We start from the raw sequence: 20,038 nt of genomic DNA, 5'->3' as shown, positions 1-20,038 counted from the left end.
AAACCATTGTTGTGCAGCCAGGAATACCGACGTCCTACAATTGTCCATGATTACATTACATATTGTAATGTAAGTTGTAGTGCAATTAGGGTGCAAACGAGTAAACCAAAGGACATAACGTTACTACACCCTCTGTAAAGGATAAATAATAGAGAAGTGTGCCATTATAGTATATATAATGCGGAAACCATGGCATTATAAATATTCAATTTAAGTATTTAATTGATCTGTAGTGGGATTTCTTTTTGTAAATATTATCAGTGTTGTTTAGTTGTGTTGTGGATTTATTAAGACTAGGATAATCTTTAGGAATGGACCTTTAAGGAACGATTGAGAATTATAACTGTTTAAATCTGTATACTACTGCGATTAACCGCAGAAAAGAATAAACCAAGAAGAGACGTAGGAGAATCTTGACACTTTAACTGTACAGGATATTTCCTGTACAGTTAGTTGCAACGCGACAATGTGTAGCATCAAATAATACATTAGAACTTCGATTATCAGTGCGCGGATTATGTGGCCTGCGGAATATCCGTATATTATCGAAATGGCGGGCAACTAAATATGTCTAGAGAAGAGTCGTTACTGTGCGATATTAAACGCAAGGGAAATGTTTTAACGATTTTGATCTAAAGAAAGTTCAATTTTTACACTGACAAATGCATGGATTGGAATGAAACCGAAGACTTGCAAAAGAGCATTTTAAAAAATAATGACGCTAGAGGAAGATGAAACCATCATGGTATATGATGATTAAAAAACTACCACAGCCGAACTGACTGCATAAGTGCGTTACACCGATGAGTTTGAAGAAATTAATGAACCCGAGGTTGTGACAAGGATAAGCAGGTTATTAGCACCTCAGTAACGATGAAATTGTCGAACTAGTTTTGAATCAGCCCAGTACCTCACAACCTGATTTATCCGAAAATAAGAATCAAGACGAAAAAAGTGATAGGGGGTATCAATCAATTGAGTAACTGACCGGGAAGCTTAGAAAGCTGCCAATGTCAAGTACTATACTATTTTGAGCAATGAGAACCTTCGTACCATGTGGACATTTTGAACTTGCGCCGAATATGTTAGAAGATTCAAAATTCGAAGACTTTTAACACAGACAAAGGCGACTTTTTTTCAAAAGCAAGACTGCCTAAAATATAAAACCGCTTTATGCAAATCCAAATTAATCTACATACCTATGTAGTTTTAATCTTTCTGTTTAGTGTAAAAGTTTAATTATGTAAAATTCTGTTTTTTTTTGTTATGTATCTATTTATGCAATTTAAAAATTAGTTACTACAACTTATGAGGTACATATTTATATACATATCAGCGAGCACGTAAAGGTAGGACTAAATTCGTTAAACGCTTGATTTAGCCATTGGGTAAAAAAAGCTCAGTCATGTCGATTTTATTTTTCAGTTGCGAATTTTCTGCTGAGCTCATATTTTTGATAAAGTCATCACTGTTCGAGTTATGACGTGATTATCATTTTTTTAAATGGCAATACCTTTTGCCATTTTAAAAAATGGTAAAAGCAGTGAAAAAAATAAAAGCGACACTAAGAATTCTAACGAATGTAACAACACATCGCGCGACCACACACTTCGCTCGTCCAAACACTACAAGAACAGTAAACGCAGTGCCATACGTGTTTATTAATAAAATAGCATTAAATAAAATAAAATTTACTATTTTTGATAGGAATAAGCCGCAATTTAAGTTTAAAATAAGTTTTATTTATATATATTTTATACAATAAAATAAAATTCAATAATCGAAACGAATCGTATCGCATCGAATCGAATCCAATATCAAATCGAAGCGATTATCGAATCGAATCAAATCTATTATCAAATGGAATCGATTGACGAATCGAATCGATTATCGAATTGAATCGATTATTTAATCGAATCATATATCGAATTAAATATCGAATTGAATCTATTATCGATTCGATAGAATCGAATCGATTATCGAGTCCAATCGATTACCGAATCGAATAGATTATCGAATCAAATCGAGTCGGTTATTGAAGCGATTATCTTATCGATTGTCGAATCAAATCGATTATCCAATCGATTATAGAAACGATTATCGAATTGATTATTGAACCTAATATCGAATTGATTATCAAATCAAATCGATTATGGAATCGAATCGATTTTCGAATTAAAACCATAAAATGATAAGAAAGCTATGCTTTCCTCCTCCGACACTCCCTGAGTGCCGCATCCCATTTTTTTAAGAGTCACAGTTTTTTAATGTCACATAAAATTTTCAGAAATTAATTCGGGAATACTAAATCACGTATTTTTCTCATTTTCGCTGTGCCGCTGCTCGTAAATAGTTTTTAAAATTACTTTTTAACGGTTTAAATCTTTTAGTAGATAAAAACATGTTTTATTAAGACTAAATTGCACGAATTTGACTTCAAATAATAGTTAGCTATCGAACAATAACTGTGTTTTAAAAAAGTTATCGACATCACGGCCCTTTTAAGCAAAAAGCACAGAGATTTGAATGATGATAGGTTATGAAAATAGGACTCGTACACAAGCTGAGATTTGTAGCTTGAGGTGAACAAAATCGATCAAAATTTAGAAAGTAAAAATTAAAGTATCTAAACGTCTGTTTTACTGGACACAAGATAACCCTCATTGGGCGGTAGAAGAGCACACTCAGTATTCACCGACAGTCAACTTGTGGGCGGGAATATTTGGTAATTAAAATTGTGGGACCATTTTTTATTGATGATCCTCAGCTATCGGACAATTCGCTATTGTACCAGCAAGGTGGAGCACCACCGCATTATGCAGGGCATTGACGTGAATACCTAAATAATGTTTTTCCTTACAGATTGATTGGCAGACGAGAATTTTTAGAGTAGCCTGCTAGATCTCCTGATCCGTCCCCACTAGATATTTTCTTATGGGGATACCTTAAGTTTACATCAACAAACCTATATTGATGAACTCAAAGATATAATTACGACCGAAATTAATGCTGATACCCTTAATAATGTTTTACAAGGGTTTCAACATCGTGTTGCATATTATCAAGCTAAAAATGGTTTGCAATTTGAGCATTTAATTTAATAGTTTGTAGGTTTACATAGTCCTGTTTATATTTTTATAAATTAAATACGCATAAGGTTATGCGTGTTAAAAAGTTGCGCTCTTTTCGATAATAGTATCAAAATAATGTTTAACGATTAAAAAAATGATTATGACGTCATAACTCGAGCAGTGATGAAGTGCCGTCATCAAAAAATATGAGCTCAGCAAAAAATACGCAGCTGAAAAATAAAATCGACATGTCTGAGCTTTTTTTACTCAATGGCTAAACCTTTCCTACCTTTATGTACTCACTGTATAAGAAATACATGTTCGGATTATCCGTGCCACGTCCGATCACGTGGAGCACGAATAATCGGGGTTCTACTGAATGCAAATAATCAACGAAATTATAGACATACGGGGGATTCCGTGTTAGACAGGAGTAGTTACTTCTGTATAATATAGCTCCTATTTATATCATTATGTCCCCTAAACATTTTTATGTATACAACGAAATTTTCTATTTAAATTCTCATTTTCAAATATACTTTTCAACTATTTTGTTAAAGTATTTGTACATATTAACACAATCTAATATTAAAAAAATTCAACTTATTCCAAGCTGTTGTACTAAAATTGCCGTACTAAAAAACATTCATTTAACGAATGACGCTGGTCTTTCGAACGTGCCGCTTACCGGGAAGTTGGCCATACCAGACGGTCGAAAACTGGTTTAGGAATCTGACCCCAGAGTATCAAGAATTGTGAATTCATCGCATAACAAATCCCACCTATACTCCGAAATTGCCGAATCGACCTAATCAAAGACGTTTTGCCAAAACAATCTTCCCAATCGATGTAAATATGTCTAATAAAAAGTTTACCTGACGATGTACAGGGTGGACCGAATTGGATTTTAAAAAGGCAGTGGAGATTATTGTTTTATTCAAAATAGATGATCTGATTAATTTATTTGTACACTACTATTGGATTATATATTAACTTATTTTGCATTGTATATGAAGTTTTTATTAATAACGTTTCGGAACTAAAAATCAAAATAAATTGAAACCGTACGCAGTTATCCAACTAACTTTTAAATAAACAAATATGCTTGACAAACGGCATTATTTGGGCTGTAGATGAGGGCATGGGCTCTCATGCTGCAGTAGTTAAATATTGCAGAATATTTCGACAAGGAAGAGAATCTCTTATCATTTTGATTGTATTTCTTGTAAATTAAGTCTGCTTCAGCTACATGGTCTGCTTTTTCGTTTTTGATATAGATAAGAAGAAGTCGACATAAATTTGATCATGACGTTTTTGTATATAATTATTTGCAAGTATAGTGTCTTTCTTGGATTAGGAGATTTGCTCAGTACCTAAATGTTTCTTATGGAATCGATTGAGGAAAGAGAATTAATACATACAGCGATGTTTGCTTCAATTTGTTGGCAGTCAATCAACCAGTTAGTTTGCTGGTATTAATTGTTGGATCAAGTTGTTCATTTTTCGAGCAGGGATAAATATGTTCCCTCAATCTTCCGTGACTAACATTCGGTCTGTCAGACGGACCACTTCGAGTTTTTATTTATCGTCGCCGCTCTCAGTAGAGTAGCTGCCTAGCTGTCTAGTTTTAGTGTTGAAGTTTGAGTCATCAGTGTTAGGTGCTTATGCATTTATCAGCAAGTTTTGTTTTTTTATTGATAAAAAATAAAGTTTTCGTATATTTTTAATCATTATATGAGTTTTCTTGTGGTGCTCTTTCATTTACTTTTTTTTGTATATAATAATTATGTCGAAATAGCTTTGTTGTTTCATATCACACTTTCGTTTCAGAAAATAGCTACGTGCAGTTATGAAGCTGAACAAGAGAGACTTAGACGACTTTTTGATGAAGTTGCATCTGATGTAGCAGAGGATAGTGATTTCAGCTTAGTTGACGACCGCTTAGATGTTCAAAATGGGAATAGGGATTTGAAACAAAATGTGTCCGACGATGACCTCTGTTTTAGCAGTTGTGGGAACGACCCGTGAACTTGGTTTCTTTGGACGTGACGGTACTCAATGGAAAACACATTTATATCAACACAAGAACGTGCGAACCTGTGCTGACAATTTCGTAACTTAATTGCCAGGAGTAAAAGGTGATGCTAGATACAAGAAAACAGCAATCGAAATATATAGCTTGTTTTTCACAAATGAGATGTTAGAAAAAATAGTAATTCTACACAAACTGACATATCGAATTAAAACATGCTTCTGAATGCAACAGGACAGCAAGGTTAACAGATATAGATGAACTGAAAGCCTTATTCGGATTACTCTATATTGCTGGTAAAAGCAAGCAAAATCATCAAAATGCTTCGGACCTTTTCAGAACTAACGTTATGAGCACAGAATATTTTTGATTCACCATGTCGATGAAAAGATTGAAACTATTACTTCAGAACTTGCGTTTCGACGATACTACCTCAAGATCAGAGAGACAATCTGTTTATAAACTGGCTGCTATCCGAGAACTGTTTGATGAGTTTAACGCAAATTTACCAAAGTACTTCTCTCTTTCACAGTACGCCACAGTTGATGAGATATTATGGGCATTTAGAGGTCGGTGCGGTTTAGAGTATATATTTCATCCAAACCAAATAGGTATGATTTGAAGATTTACTCTATAGCTGACGCTAAAATGTTTTATACGACAAAAATGGAGGTATGTGTCTGAAAACAGGTAATAGGGCCGTATGAATGGATAATTATTTTACAAGCACTGTTTTAGCGGATAAACTTCGGAATGATCATGGACTGACGATAATTGGAACTCTTAGGAAAAACAAACCTCTAATTCTAGTTGAAATGAAGATGAATAGGCCTAAAAAATCTATTACGTTTGCATTTTAAGTCAAAACAACTTTAGTTACATACATTCCAAGAAAAAATAAAAATGTATTTGTTTTTTCCACAATGCACCGTGTTGACGAAATGAAGACCGGCAAACCAGATATAATTTGTGATTAACAAGACGAAAGGAGGTGTGGACACGGGCGACAAATTGAGTGAGTCTTATAACTGTGCACGAATCACAAGACGTGTTGGATTGTTAAATAAAACTGGTATTAACTCATTTGTTATAATTGACAATAATTCAACAGAAAAACAAATAGAGAGAAGAAATTTTTTGGAGGATCTTGGGTACCAAGAATTAGTTAAAGCACACATGAGAAAGCGCACTAACCTCATCGGTGTACCAAGAAGAATTAAACTAAGGATTCAGAAAATATATAACATTACCGAGGTCAAAGAGGAACCTTCAAGAGCTAAATGCCGATGTTTCGTTTGTTCCAATAAAATAAGCAGGAAGACTAATAGATTCACATGTCATCATTGTAAACATTTCATATGCTTAGAACATGTGCCTCCCTTCTGTGAAAAATATACTCAATGTGTCGATGAATTTACTATATAGTTTTTAACAATGTATGGATATATTTCCAAAATTTTTCTTGTTTGTTTTTATTACTGATGCCATTGAGAATTGTTATTCAGTTTTGTTATCTAAATAACTATGATATAACCATAACCAGCTTGATATAATTAAATTTGACTTGTCTGTTTTTGTTTTCAATATTTTTTTGTTTGGTGTTTTGTTAATGTTTAGGAGGCTAAATAAATTAAAAATAGGTATTATTCTTGTTTAATTTCACTCCCTCAAGAAGTAAACAAAATCCTACGCTTGAATCAATGGAAATATTTTTTTTATGTTACTCTCTGAGACCGATGTTAGCTTTAATGTCCAGAAAACCTGATATCCTATAACACCGAACTCGTGTCACCACATTGTTAAAGTTTATTATTAATTTTTTTCATGTAGTCTAAAGGTTTTAATACCTAGATATGTGTCAAGTTTCAACTACTCTTAAGACGTTTTACTGATAATGGTCCAACTGGATCGAAAATGTTTTAAAGATAATTTTAATCCATTTGGATAATTTTTAAAATCTTAATAGAAATATACCATCAGAAATTTTTACTTTATTATAAGTTTACTTCATTGTAAGATTCTAACTTATGAGGTAATAAAAATTTACATTTAGACATTTAACGAAAACTTAAATTTTTTTGTGGTAAAATATAGGGTAAATTCAGGGGTGGATTATGGTTGCCGATAAAGATATATACAGAGCCGTATTAAGAAATATATTTTGTCGATAAAGAAATATCTGCAACAGTGATGATGACGAAAATATAAAGTTATTCTTACCTGTTCCAAATTAGGACGTAGGAATTACGGTTTCAGCTACAAAGTTCAAATAATAGAAGCACCTGTAAAAGAAATTAAACATAAGTGAATTGTAAATTACAGAATACTAAAATACAAAATACTAAAAAATAAAATAGTTACAATAGCTCTAAAAGAAAAAAACTTTTTGTCACTTAAACATCGCTTGCTACATTTGTGAAGTCGCTTCATGAGTTTTACATGATCCGATTTTTTACCTGCTGAAACTGTTTTCGTAAAATATTTTATTTATACGGAACTAAACAAAACTTGATAGTCCAGTCAGGATAGCATTTTAGAACTTTGGGCGAATTGCCCAAATTTTACTATTCTAACCTTTAGGGGTGAAACGCTAGTGTAAATTTAAAATCGCGATTGAATTGAATACCACTGTTGCATTAGCCGCCAACTTGACTTCAGTGGCGAACCATTTTTGCTCGATATTTCCACTATTTTCAACTTTTCGACAATAATGGTAAGAACTGAAATTGTTGCAAATACGATTTACTACAATTTAGTAAGTAGTAGTAGTAGTCCTCCTCTCCACAAAATAGTAGAAGGGAAGGGAGAAGCATAATTATTGAATTATCTTTGTTTATTATTAACGTAACTACATGAATATACGTAAACAACAATGGAGAAAAGTATATTTTGTACATTTTTTTTTCAAAATCAAAGAAATCAAAATTGTACAAAATATAAGTCACTCCAGTTAATAAATAACAAGATAACTTAATAATTATACATAGTGTTCATTTTGTCGAAAAGTTGAAAATGGCCGAGGTATTGAACAAAAATAATTCCTATATAACCAATTCCCGCAAGATCTTACGTTCCAGCTTTTACCGAATACGTACGACTTGAAAGGCCTCCACATTTTTGTTTAGGTACATTCTTGTCGTAAATTTAATAATAAACGAGAAATCAATAATTATATTTTCTCCTCTTTCCACTATTTCCCCTTAACTCTGAAAATATCGACTGCACGAAAAAAAAAATTTAAAAAGAAATTGTAGGAAATCGAATTTGCAAAAATTTCAGTGTTTAGCACTTTTATGGAAAAATTTGAGATTGAGCAAAAACGGTTCTCCTTAAATTCAAGATGGCGGCTAACGCAACGGTGAGATTCAGTCGCGAGTTTAAATTTACACCAGTATTGCAGCACCTTCTAAAGGTTAAAATAAAAAATTCTAGACATGAGTTTAATTAATGACAAATCTTATACGGAAACTCCGGATGATTTGAGAGAAGTCCTCCGCAACAGTCCGAGTTAAACCGGAACCGTGGTAGACTGTGGGAAAGATATCAAATTTCTGAATTGGACTTAGCATTTCTACAACAAGTATCCCAAGAAATGCCCAATGCCTACGAGACCTATTCGAGTGTTAGAAATCAGGAAAAATAGCTCCCAATTTATCTTTCACAAGAATACCTATTCTGGGTTATTTGCAAGCTCGCTGTTTAAATGAAAAAAACGAAACTCGAAAAGAAATTTAAGGAAAGCTCATATTACAATTCCGGAAGTTACTAGCCACAATCATTCCGAAGTTTTGTACAAAGACCCACTTCCGGTCAAAGCTGCTAAGTTACAAGATCTCCTCCACTTGACCACATATTTGGAAAACCTAAACTCTAGAAAGTTCTACACTAATTTACAAGGTACTGAACAGGAGGTAAATTCGGAGGAAGAAACATTTTGTGACGTCAGAAGCTTGAAGGTATTGGGGAAGAACATTCATGGTCCAAGCCGGCACAATCAATTTTTTGTATGATCTTTCGGAAATAAAATATTTTTGTGTCTTTCCTCTGTCAACGTACCACTGAAAAAATTTGCAGATTTATACAGTTGAGTTACAACAATTTGTTTGAATTTGAAACATTAAATTTCAATTTCCATGAAAAGCGTTTTTGTGGACTCAGATTGTTTTTCTCCCTGACTCCTCAATTTATAATAGTAATTGGTAATGAAACATGAATAAAAGTGAAAAATTCGAAAAATAGAATATCTACACCTGCTTGGGCTTTAGTGCCACTATAAAAGTCATTGAAATGGAATGAGGCAAAAACTAAAGATAGAGCAGTTGCACATAACAACCAACGAATTTTTGAAGAGTGGACTACTAAAAAATGTTGAAATAAAAAAAATCTAAATATTTAGAATTCAGACTCTTACACAAAAAAAAACACCATAATATTTTTTCGATATAAAAGTGCGGTAGTGCGAGTGGTACTTTTGATATAATACACTATCTATTAAAATAACACACTATTATCACCTATGTATTAATCATCTCTAACAAACACGCCAAACACCAGGTGTTATTTCTGATTCATAAAAAATTATAACAGTACTTCATTTAAAATTTGTAGCTACCGCATCCTCACTGAGCTAAATCAAAAGTCAATGAACAATTAAATACTGGTCTTTTACTACAAAGTTATTTATATGCAAATTCGTACCTCGTATATTTTACGAGTTTTTTAAGAACTTCTTTTCTTGGAAAATTATAATTTATTGTACACTAACTAACACAACTTGTATACTATTTTTATTTAAAGACAAACAGACCAGTAACCTTAGATAGCTTTGTTTTCAGAAATACAGTAAGTAGTTTTTCCTAAGTCGAATTAGACGTAAATAAAGCTGTTGTTGTCAAAAAGTTGTTCGTTTTGAATATACGGGAATGCAAAATTATCCGGACACTCAAGATTTTTATGTATTTTTTCGTTTTTAGACAAAAACTTATTAAATTTTGTTGAATTTTATGCCTTGTTAGCGATAACGTTTTTTTCTCCTTTGAACCCGTTTAGATGATTTTGCGAACAACAACCGTTCTACACTTTGTTATTAACCCATGAAGGACGAAGTTTTCGAAAATCTTTATTTTACATAAATAATACAAATAACTCTTATGAATAGACAAAACTTACTTAGAAAAAGACAAAAATAATTATTAAATATATTAAAACCTAAAAATATTGCCTGTTGCCAAATGGCAACGCTAGGTTCCTATGGCTACATTAACCGAATGAAATAAAAGTAAAAAATATTCTATGAAATTGAGAGATAATCGGCAAAAAACTTTCTATAGCTGTGTATGAAATTTAACATTACACTTTGTGCACAAACCTACTTCACATTTGGCGCATCTTGTTCTCATGATCGACCTGCATTCTTCACCTGCACACCTAATTTTCTTTTTATTTGGTACTGGTTCCAGTAAATGCCCAACTCCATCGTATCTAATATCATCAGATACTCTATGAAAGGAACGACTTGAGAGTGAACTAGACGGTCGGCCACCTTGTTTTGCAGGCACTCCGTATTTGGTCAGATAGGCTTGCACAATTTCACGCCTAAACTCTAACTGTGTCAACTTGTTGCCGGATTTTTTATGTAGCACCCACGCATTTTGTATAGTCGCATCTAGCATCCAGGTAATCAAGCTCCAGTACCATTTTTTTGCCCTCATTCCTATTCTAAAGCGGTTTATATTTTCGTCCATTAGGTCGGTGCCCCCCATTGCATTATTATATTTACCAATCAGGCATGGACTTTGAACCTGGATGATTTTCTTTTCAGCTTGTGAATATCTTTTCACGAGCGATTGTGGTTCCACCCCATAACATGTTGACGCTACACTTACGATGCTGTTATCCAACCATCTTACAACTATAATACCAGTTTCTCTCTCGAGAATCGACTCTACATCACCCCTTTTGCGTTTCTGCATATTAGCTTTCGATTCTATAGGGCAGTTTTTGGGAATGCGATTTTCCCGTATTGTTCCGGTAAGGCTATAGCCACGATCCTTTATATGTTTCAAAAGGTGGAGGCTCGTAAATAAATTGTCGCAGAAAAATTTGTAGGGTAATCTTGATTTATCATTGGGCAGTTCATCGAGCATTGTGACGAATGGAGCCGCACATGCTCCAAAAACTTTATAATAATGATTATTTGCTTTGGGATCGGTTCCTTGGTACATGTTGAAGCTTACAAGATACCCACTTTTAGTGTTGAGGCACCAAACTTTGTATCCGAAACGAATCGGCTTTCCTTTTATGAACTGTTTACATGAGTGGCGTCCAAAGTATTGCACCATAGATTCGTCGTAATTTAATTAGCCTTCAGGGACGTAATATTCTTTATATTTTTTCTGTAAATAGTCAGCTAAGGGTCTGATCTTGTAATATTTGTCCCTTTCATCGATGGCTTCATTATTTGCAAGGTGGAAAAAACGCCAAATTGTAAGGAACCGATCTCTTCGCATAGCGTTCATGACCATTGCATTACCCATATCGCCTTTCGTATCCCAGTAAAATTTTTTTCCCGGGAGCCAATTATACCCCGATAGAATCAAAATGGCAAAGAAACACCTCATTTCTCCTGCGGAAATTTTGGGGTCGGGAAAGTTCTTCTGTAGTGCATAACTCGTGCATTGGTTGAGAATGTAACTAATTATATCCTCGTCGAAAAATAATTCGAACATCTCGACAGGTGTCAACGTATTGAATGGTTCCTAGCTATATTCTGGGAAACTAGCGGCATTGTCGACCAAATCACCCGTTATCCAATTTAGGGACTCGTATTCAATTTTCTTCACTTGAGAGGTAGTTTGTGGGATGAAACTTCCGCTGCTTTCCTGGGAAATATCCATCGCTTGAACTGCATCTTGTTCGATGTCGTCATCCTCCTTGTCTGCTTTTTCGCCATACATTTGCACCTCAACATTTGCTTCCAGCTGTTTTCTAGACAGATTGTCGATGAATCCTCCTCGCCAGAATCTTCATCAGTGAGGTCTCCAATATTTGGGGGCTCAACATAAATATTTCTAACGTTGACGTCATCTTCGTAAACCATGTTCAAAGCTTCTTGTAGAGAGAAACCCCGCCTGAAAAAACAAGATGCCTGTAGATACTAGCGTTGCCATATGGCAACGCGATGAATAAAAACAAAATATTGTAAAAGATCGCTTTTTTTCAAGGGTTGTCAAATATTCACAGAGGGAAAATGACCTTTCTATTAGAGCATAATTGTTACTTTAGCCACTTAGATATAATAGTTATTCAGAAGTAATTGACAAATTGAGCTACTTACACAAATCTTATATCCATTTTTACAACCATCAAAAACGGTGACTATAAAATCTCACAAACACCAACGAATTAAGTTTTTGTTAGGTGTATATCTTCAAATCACTTATCTTCTGCAGACCGGCACGTTCTTGGAAACAAAACAAACTAACATAACCTCAAAATAATAAGATTCGTACGTCAATACCAGTGTTGCCATATGGCAACTGGAGTCCTTCATGGGTTAATGTGAAATAGCGTTTTAAATTGAACAGAATTATTTTAATTTTATTTAAGTATTCTATGTGTTTGCAAGTTTGCCTTTAGGTTTTTTTCTTTTCTCCTTTTTCAAAATTGCAATAAAAAAATGATAATAACAAAAGAAGTAGTACAAATTGTTGTTTTAGAGCAGGGGTCACCAAATGGAGGACCGCGGTCTGCATCCGGACCGTGAGCTTTTTTTGTGCGGACCGCCGTTAAATTCAAAATATAGTAATAAAATTATAGTGTAAAATTATAATCACATCTAAATATATAAATATCTTTACATTTTTAAAATGCACAGTATTCATACTATATAGAAGTACTCGTAATCTAAACAATATGTTTCGACTAAGCGGTTTTCCAAAATTTCAGGAAATATCTACCTACAAATAATTTTTAAGCAAACTACAATAGGGAAGCTGTCTGAACACTAAAATTTTAATTTGCATATTTATGACGTACGTAGTAACCAGTCTATAAGAAAACTAAAATGTTTTTTTTTCAAACTTTCGGGTAATAGAACCATAATAAAATGAATTTCTTTCGTATTTCAAATTTTGAAATTCTTTTGTATTTCATAATAACATTATTTCAATTTGCATATTTCTGACACAGTAACTATTCTGTGGAATTTTATAATAATTCTATTGTATTTAATAAAACTAAAGATTACTGGGGTTAATATTGGATATTTTTATTTAACATTGATTTAGCATCGATTTTTATCGAATACCTAAATATCTATGCCAAGGAGTACGATGTTTATCAGTCATCGATGAATATCGCTCATCCCTAGACTCGAGTATCAGTTTTGCTTGTCGCATTGAAGTTTTCGATCAGTCGTCATTCTGAGTGTTGTTTACATTTTTATTCTTTTTATCGTGCTTCTAGTTAATACTTTTAAGTGTTGTTTTCTATATAGATCTAGCGTTGTTTATATTTTACATTCATATCAATATGGATAAGAAGAAAAGAAAAATTGAATCAGAAAACAGGCAGTTTCAACCTGAATGGACAGATTTATATTGTTTTCCTAAACGAGGTGGCCTAGTTGCCTGGTTTCAACTACCTACCCAGGATGATCTGAGGGAGGTTACAACTACTATCTGGGTAACACCAGCAGATCAGGTCAAGATACACGAAGAACCACAGGTCAATTTGAAGGTTACTTTTTTAGATTGCAAGAGTTACGCGATCGCACACTTCCGCGACCAGTACTTATTCAACGATTAACTGACGTACATGGCAACACAGTTTCCATTTATACCATTCGAAGACGCTTAACAATAAGGATTAAGATCCAGAATAGCTATCACAGGACTTTTATTCACAGCAGAACATCGGAGGCAACGTTACACTTTGCTCGCAAACATCTGCTCGCCTTGCTGTTCACGGATGAATCAAGATTTAACAGATACTCATCAGATGGGCGGCATAGGATTTGGAGAAGAACTTCTGAATGTTATCACCAATGTTGTTTTACTGCCAGAGTTCAATTTGGTGAATATAGTACAATTGGGTGCACAGGCATTTTTCTAGAGGCCCATACAAAAATTCTAGGAGCAATTTAAACGCTAAAATGTATATTAAACAATGTTTGTGTCCCATTTGTTAGAGAAAACTTTCGTCTGGTGCAAGATAATGCTCGTCTACACATTGCAAGACGAGATTACTTGGGTGAAACTAAGATTCCTTTATAACCACGGCTCTAAGGAGTCCAGACCTGCATCTAATAGAGCATGCATGGGATATTCTGTGACGACATATTCAACACAACCATGTTCAGTTTCAAATCATCAATGACTTGGAGCAAGCAGTTTGTGACGAATGGGAGCAAATTTTTCTGGAAGAACTTGCTGCTTAATCCGAAGTATGCTTGATCGAATGATCGCAGTAATTAAAGCTAATACACACTACTTTAAAAAATTGAATTTTTGTTTCTTTGCAGGTTTTCAAGTTTTTTAAATTTTTTCTTTTTTCCTTTGTTAAATTCTTGATTTGTAATAAATTTTACTATTAGATTTTGTTTGTTTATTAAATACTAAAAAGAAATATCAAAACTTTTTAAAACGGCAGTTTTTAGGAAAAATCTGGGTATCCGGTTAAGTTTGCACTCCAGTGTATTAAATTTCAGTTAAAATCTCTAGCCAAGTGTTTTTGTTACTACATTTTCGTAAAGGGACGTTACAACATCGTTGTAATGTATATGCCATTCTGCAGTTAACTTATAAAGACACATCTTAAAATTTAACTAAAATATTTCAATGACGCTAGCTTAAAACTAAATGTACGGCATTGCGGCCTATATATGAACATCACTAAAACGAAATTAATGATTTCCTCGAAAATACAAACAAAAGCTATCCTTTGAAAAGACAACACTACCATTGAACAAGTGGGTGTCCTTCAGATACTTGTGCGCTATTAAATAGAAGTTGCGATTCGACGAAAGAAATTCTGTCAATAAAATTGATTATATTACGACAGACGTTTATTGGTATGAAGAACTTCTTTATAAGACGTGATATATAGTCTAGAGACCTAAAACTGAGAATCCGTATGCTATGTTCTTCGTTAGAGAAACGCATCGACGCTTTCGGAATGTACATAACATAATGAAGAGGAGCAAGGAGAAGGAGCTAATTCCAACGATCAAAGAGCGTAAGCTAAAGTGCATCGGACGCCTATTGTGAGGGGGTAGATATTTAATACTTCGGTTAATCATCGAAGGCAAAATTCAGGCGAAGAAATCAATAGGAAAAAGACATAATTGGTAATTTACTTAAGACAGCAGATGTTTTTAGAATTTAGGTAGAATTCAAGGGAATAGATCAATAGAAACAAGACAGAATTCGAAATTCACAGATTACAAAATTTAATTCGACAGAAGAAGTTTTTTATTTTAGAATTTTCAGAGACCGATATCAAAAACGAAGCAAGAACGATAGTATTACATCGAACTGTTGTTGAGGACTTATACCCCAGTGCATTTACTGAAGATATTTATCAAAATCGGAATAAAAAATATTGCTCGATATTTCAAGATGTGCCTTGTACCGAATCATGTGATTATATATTACGACCACTTCGACTCTAAAGCAAATGTTTCTGATGATATTTGTTCCTGAATAATGATTAACGAATCTACTAGAAGAGATTAGTACAATATTATGGAGCAACGTTAAAAAAAACTCAATAGACTGAACATCCATAAAAATTAGCTGCATGAACACAGCATGCAAAAACACTGTTAAAATATTGTTGAAAACTTTCGTTTCGTTGTCGTATTTACACTACATTGTATAGTAGAAGAGTGCACTGTCGAAAAAATTTAAAAAAAAACCAAAAAAGTAGAATAAAAAACATATGGTAAAAGAAACTTCTTTGACAGAAGTTACCGCTTGCTTAGGACTGTTATCTCTTAGCTGACTTTTTCGATCAGTAAGACAAAATTTGGTAAATTTATGGGCTTTTGATGTAACGCAATTCATATGTAATTAAAATGGTTTCAGTTTTTTAGAAGTAGATTTAACAAAGAAAGTAATAGAGAAGAAAAAACTTATATCAATAAAATGGGGCCAATTTGGGATATTTTTGATCACTTTGCTGATAACTGGAACTTTATTGTACACACTACCTCAGTATCTAATCATTTTGATGAAAAGATGAAATCTTTTAGACATGCTGTCAACTAGACTTAAAAACATTACATGAAACATTATGTTTAGTAAATAATCCGCTAGATACTCTTTGCTTAAAAATGTACTTCAAAATTATGGATTTGTATTGGTATCAATAGGAATAAAAAAAAACAAGCATGAAATACCCTCCGGAACTATTCAATAGTTTCAAAAATAGCGTATTAAAAGATGTGAAAAGTATTATACGTGTCCAAGAAAGGTAAAAATTAGATTCTGATTTCGACGTCATATTAGCCTTTGCCCGCTTCTTTTGTATCAGGAAGTTACCAGCTATAAATGCGATGGTGATTTTAAATTGTAATAATCTCGACTTAAAATTAGCAATACTATTCTTGAAAGGTTTGGGTTTGGTACGCCATATGGTGAAATGGGAGTAAATTCTATTCATTTTACAAATTCCCAATCGTCAATAGAACCACGTGTAAGCCAAACAGGGTCGTACTGATGTACGACCTATGTATCATATGATTTTTAAAAATATTTACTTTTGAAACTGTTAGTGTAAGAATTTCTTGAAATTTAATCATTCATTAATCATTTAATCACAATTAAACTAAACTCTAAAAAATAACACAACCAGTAAATAACTTAACAATAACTATAACATAAATATGTATAACACAATATATTAACTTAAAAATCAACACTATACAATTTGAATTTAAAATGCTGGCAAGTTGGGATCTGTAACATGAGAATTTGTCTCGCTTACGGTAATAAATTATATTTAATAGCCTCTTGACGAATGAGACGGCGAATATCAACAAGTGCTCGTGTTTACTGATGGGAATTTGGTAAACGAATGAACTTTAGGAATATTAACTAAAAAATAATTTTGTTCGAAGAGAACGTAACAAACAGAGTTCAGAAGGGGATACGATGAGAGACGATGTCTTCGGCATCACAAGAAATTTGGCTAGAAACACTTTTATATTTATTGTAAATCATGTGATATAATAGGTAAGTGTATTTGTTTGAGTCATATCAATCTTACTTGTGACGAATGTGATCTCTATGAAGAACAAACAAATTATAAATTTTTTTATTTTATATTTTTAAACTTTTTCATAATAAAATAATTTTTGACTGATGTTTTTTATTTAATTTATTTATTTATTTAATTTCAGAGTTTTCAAAAATTTTGTTTTGTAGTAAATAATGCTGTACGTTTTTAGGTTACAGCCGATTTTTCCATTAAACCTTGAATAATAATTGTCCCGAACTGTATCTCTGCATCATTTAATATTCACTTATTTATCGATATAAATTTTTATTGTCGAAAAACAATACACACTAATTTTGTATGTGAGTGTATGTCAAACATTCTGAATTTTTTTAAGTCGTTAACACCTAACAATTTGTTGGATCATTCTTCCACTTGTCATGAATTTGTCAACTACATTGTAGTGATAAGTGGTTTATTTGTTGTGAGCCATCGACTTTGGTAATTACTTACTAATCGTCTGGCTAATGACAGTTTATGTTTTTAAGAATTGTGTTGGGCGTCGTAAAACGTAGAGTCAGTTATGAGTTAATTATGTTTATTCGATTAATTTTATTAATGATATGAACGATGTTTTTAGAACCGAGGTCTAGACTCTACGTGAATCAGTTTCATTAATGACGCAATATCGGTACGCATTTGAAATTACAAAATAATATCTAACATAAAATTATATATATTTATTAATTTGTATGTACATATATCGTCAAAATTACATCACCGTTATTTATTAACATTAACAAAAAATTATTTATTCCATCTATAAGAAATGTCAATGTGACATCTATTATTGTGCCCCTCCCATTTGTCTCGATTTATACTTTATTTTCGTCTGTATCTTCTTCATTGGACCTATATATCTTCTTCTTCCCAAGCCGTCCCCATTAACGGAGGTTGGCGACCACATTTTTAAAAGTTTCTCTCTCTTTTGCAACGTGGAATAATTCGTCTACAGTCATGTTTGTCCAGTCTCGAATATTTCGCAGCCATGACTTCCTCTTTCTACCTATTCCCTTTTTGCCGTTTTTCTTAGTATGTGTCCAAGGTATGAAGTCTTGCGTACTTTTATTGTTCTCAACAATTTTTTTTCTCGACCCATCCTTCTCAGCACTTCCTCATTGGTGACCCTGGCAGTCCATGGAATTCTCAACATTCTCCTGTATATCCAAAGTTCAAAGGCTTCAAGCTTCTTAACTATTTGCGCTTTTAATGTCCATGTTTCTACCCCGTACAATAGTTGCGACCAGACGTAACATTCAACAAACCTCAGTCTCAGTGCAGTATTCAGATTTTTGTCACAGAACAATTGCTTGAATTTTAAGAACGCTGCCCTTGCCATTTCTATTCGCACCCTGATCTCTTGGTCTGGATCTAATTCTGTGTTGATGTAAGCTCCCAGATATTTATATTTTGTCACTCTCTCTATTTGCTGTCCACCAAGAGTTAGTTGTTTATTATTTATTGGACTCCTTGATACTATCATAAATTTGGCCTTATCTGTGTTAATGTCAAGTCCCATTTGCATGCATTCACTATTTATTGCATCTATTAAAGTTTGTAGTTCTTCTATACTCTCCTTCTATACTCTTCTACCGTGTCATCTGCAAATCTCATGGTGTTTATGATTTCTCCACCAATTCTTATTCCCTCTTTTATTTCCCATAAGGCTTTTCTGAATATGGAGACAAGACGCATCCTTGCGTAACCCCTCTCGCAATCGGTATATTATTTGTTTCTATATCGTTCACCTTTACTACTGCTTTCTGGTTCCAGTATATAGCCTTAATAAACTCAATGTCTTTTTTGTCTAAATTGGTGTTTTTTAATTCATCTATTAACTTTATATGCTGCACTCGGTCAAAGGCCTTCCCAAAGTCTATGAAGCATACATATGCACTCTTATTATATTCCCGACATTTCTGCAAGAGTACCGTCAACGCAAATAATGCCTCTCTTGTACCCATGCCTCCTCTGAAGCCAAACTACGTTTCATCTATCTGCTCCTCACATTTCTTATAAATTCGGTTTTGAACAATTTTCAAGAGAATCTTTAAAGGGTGGCACATTAGGCTTATCAATCAATTACATGATTTGGGATTGTTGTTTTTGGTAGAGGTAAAAATATCGATTTAAGCCATTCTTCCGGGATGTTGCCCTCTACATATATGTGGTTGAGAATTCGGGTGAGTCTCTTTATATTACCGGCATCTAAGGCTTTTAACAGTTCAACTGGAATTTGATCAGGACCCGGTGCTTTTCCTTGTTGTGCATTCTGTAGGGCATTCTTTACTTCTGAGGGTAAAATTTGTAGGTATTGTTCTTCTTTACCTATATCGTGTTCATTTTGGACCTATATATATATATATATATATATATATATATATATATATATATATATATATATATATATATGGAATTAAATTTATAAAAATAGACAAAAAAATTAATATCAATCAGACAATAGGAAATATATTGAAAAACTAGTTCATGAAACACTAGGCAAGAAAATGAAAATAACAATCAGAAAAGCTAGCAAAAAAAAATTTGTCAGTGGAGCAAACGGCTTTGAGTTCCGTTTATTGATATGCCTTCACTGATGTCTTATAGTGCCTCTTTAAACATCTCTTCTGAGCACATATTAAAAAGTAGAGGAGAT

At 33.3% G+C, this 20,038-nt stretch overlaps 1 long non-coding RNA gene across 1 annotated transcript in view; it reads right to left on the bottom strand.

The window, feature by feature from the left end:
- LOC140433260 (uncharacterized) overlaps window positions 1-20,038 on the bottom strand; it is a 121,885-nt gene that overhangs the window by 80,159 nt on the left and 21,688 nt on the right. Inside the window, exon 2 of the long non-coding RNA XR_011949906.1 lies at window positions 7,324-7,385. This is a non-coding gene — a long non-coding RNA (uncharacterized lncRNA). The remainder of the gene's footprint in view (window positions 1-7,323; window positions 7,386-20,038) is intronic.

Source organism: Diabrotica undecimpunctata, chromosome 2 (assembly GCF_040954645.1).
Source record: "Diabrotica undecimpunctata isolate CICGRU chromosome 2, icDiaUnde3, whole genome shotgun sequence".
NCBI classification, from domain to species: Eukaryota; Metazoa; Arthropoda; class Insecta; order Coleoptera; family Chrysomelidae; genus Diabrotica; species Diabrotica undecimpunctata.
Note: the sequence above shows the minus strand (reverse complement) of the source record. Positions and strands in the feature narration are given on the sequence as shown.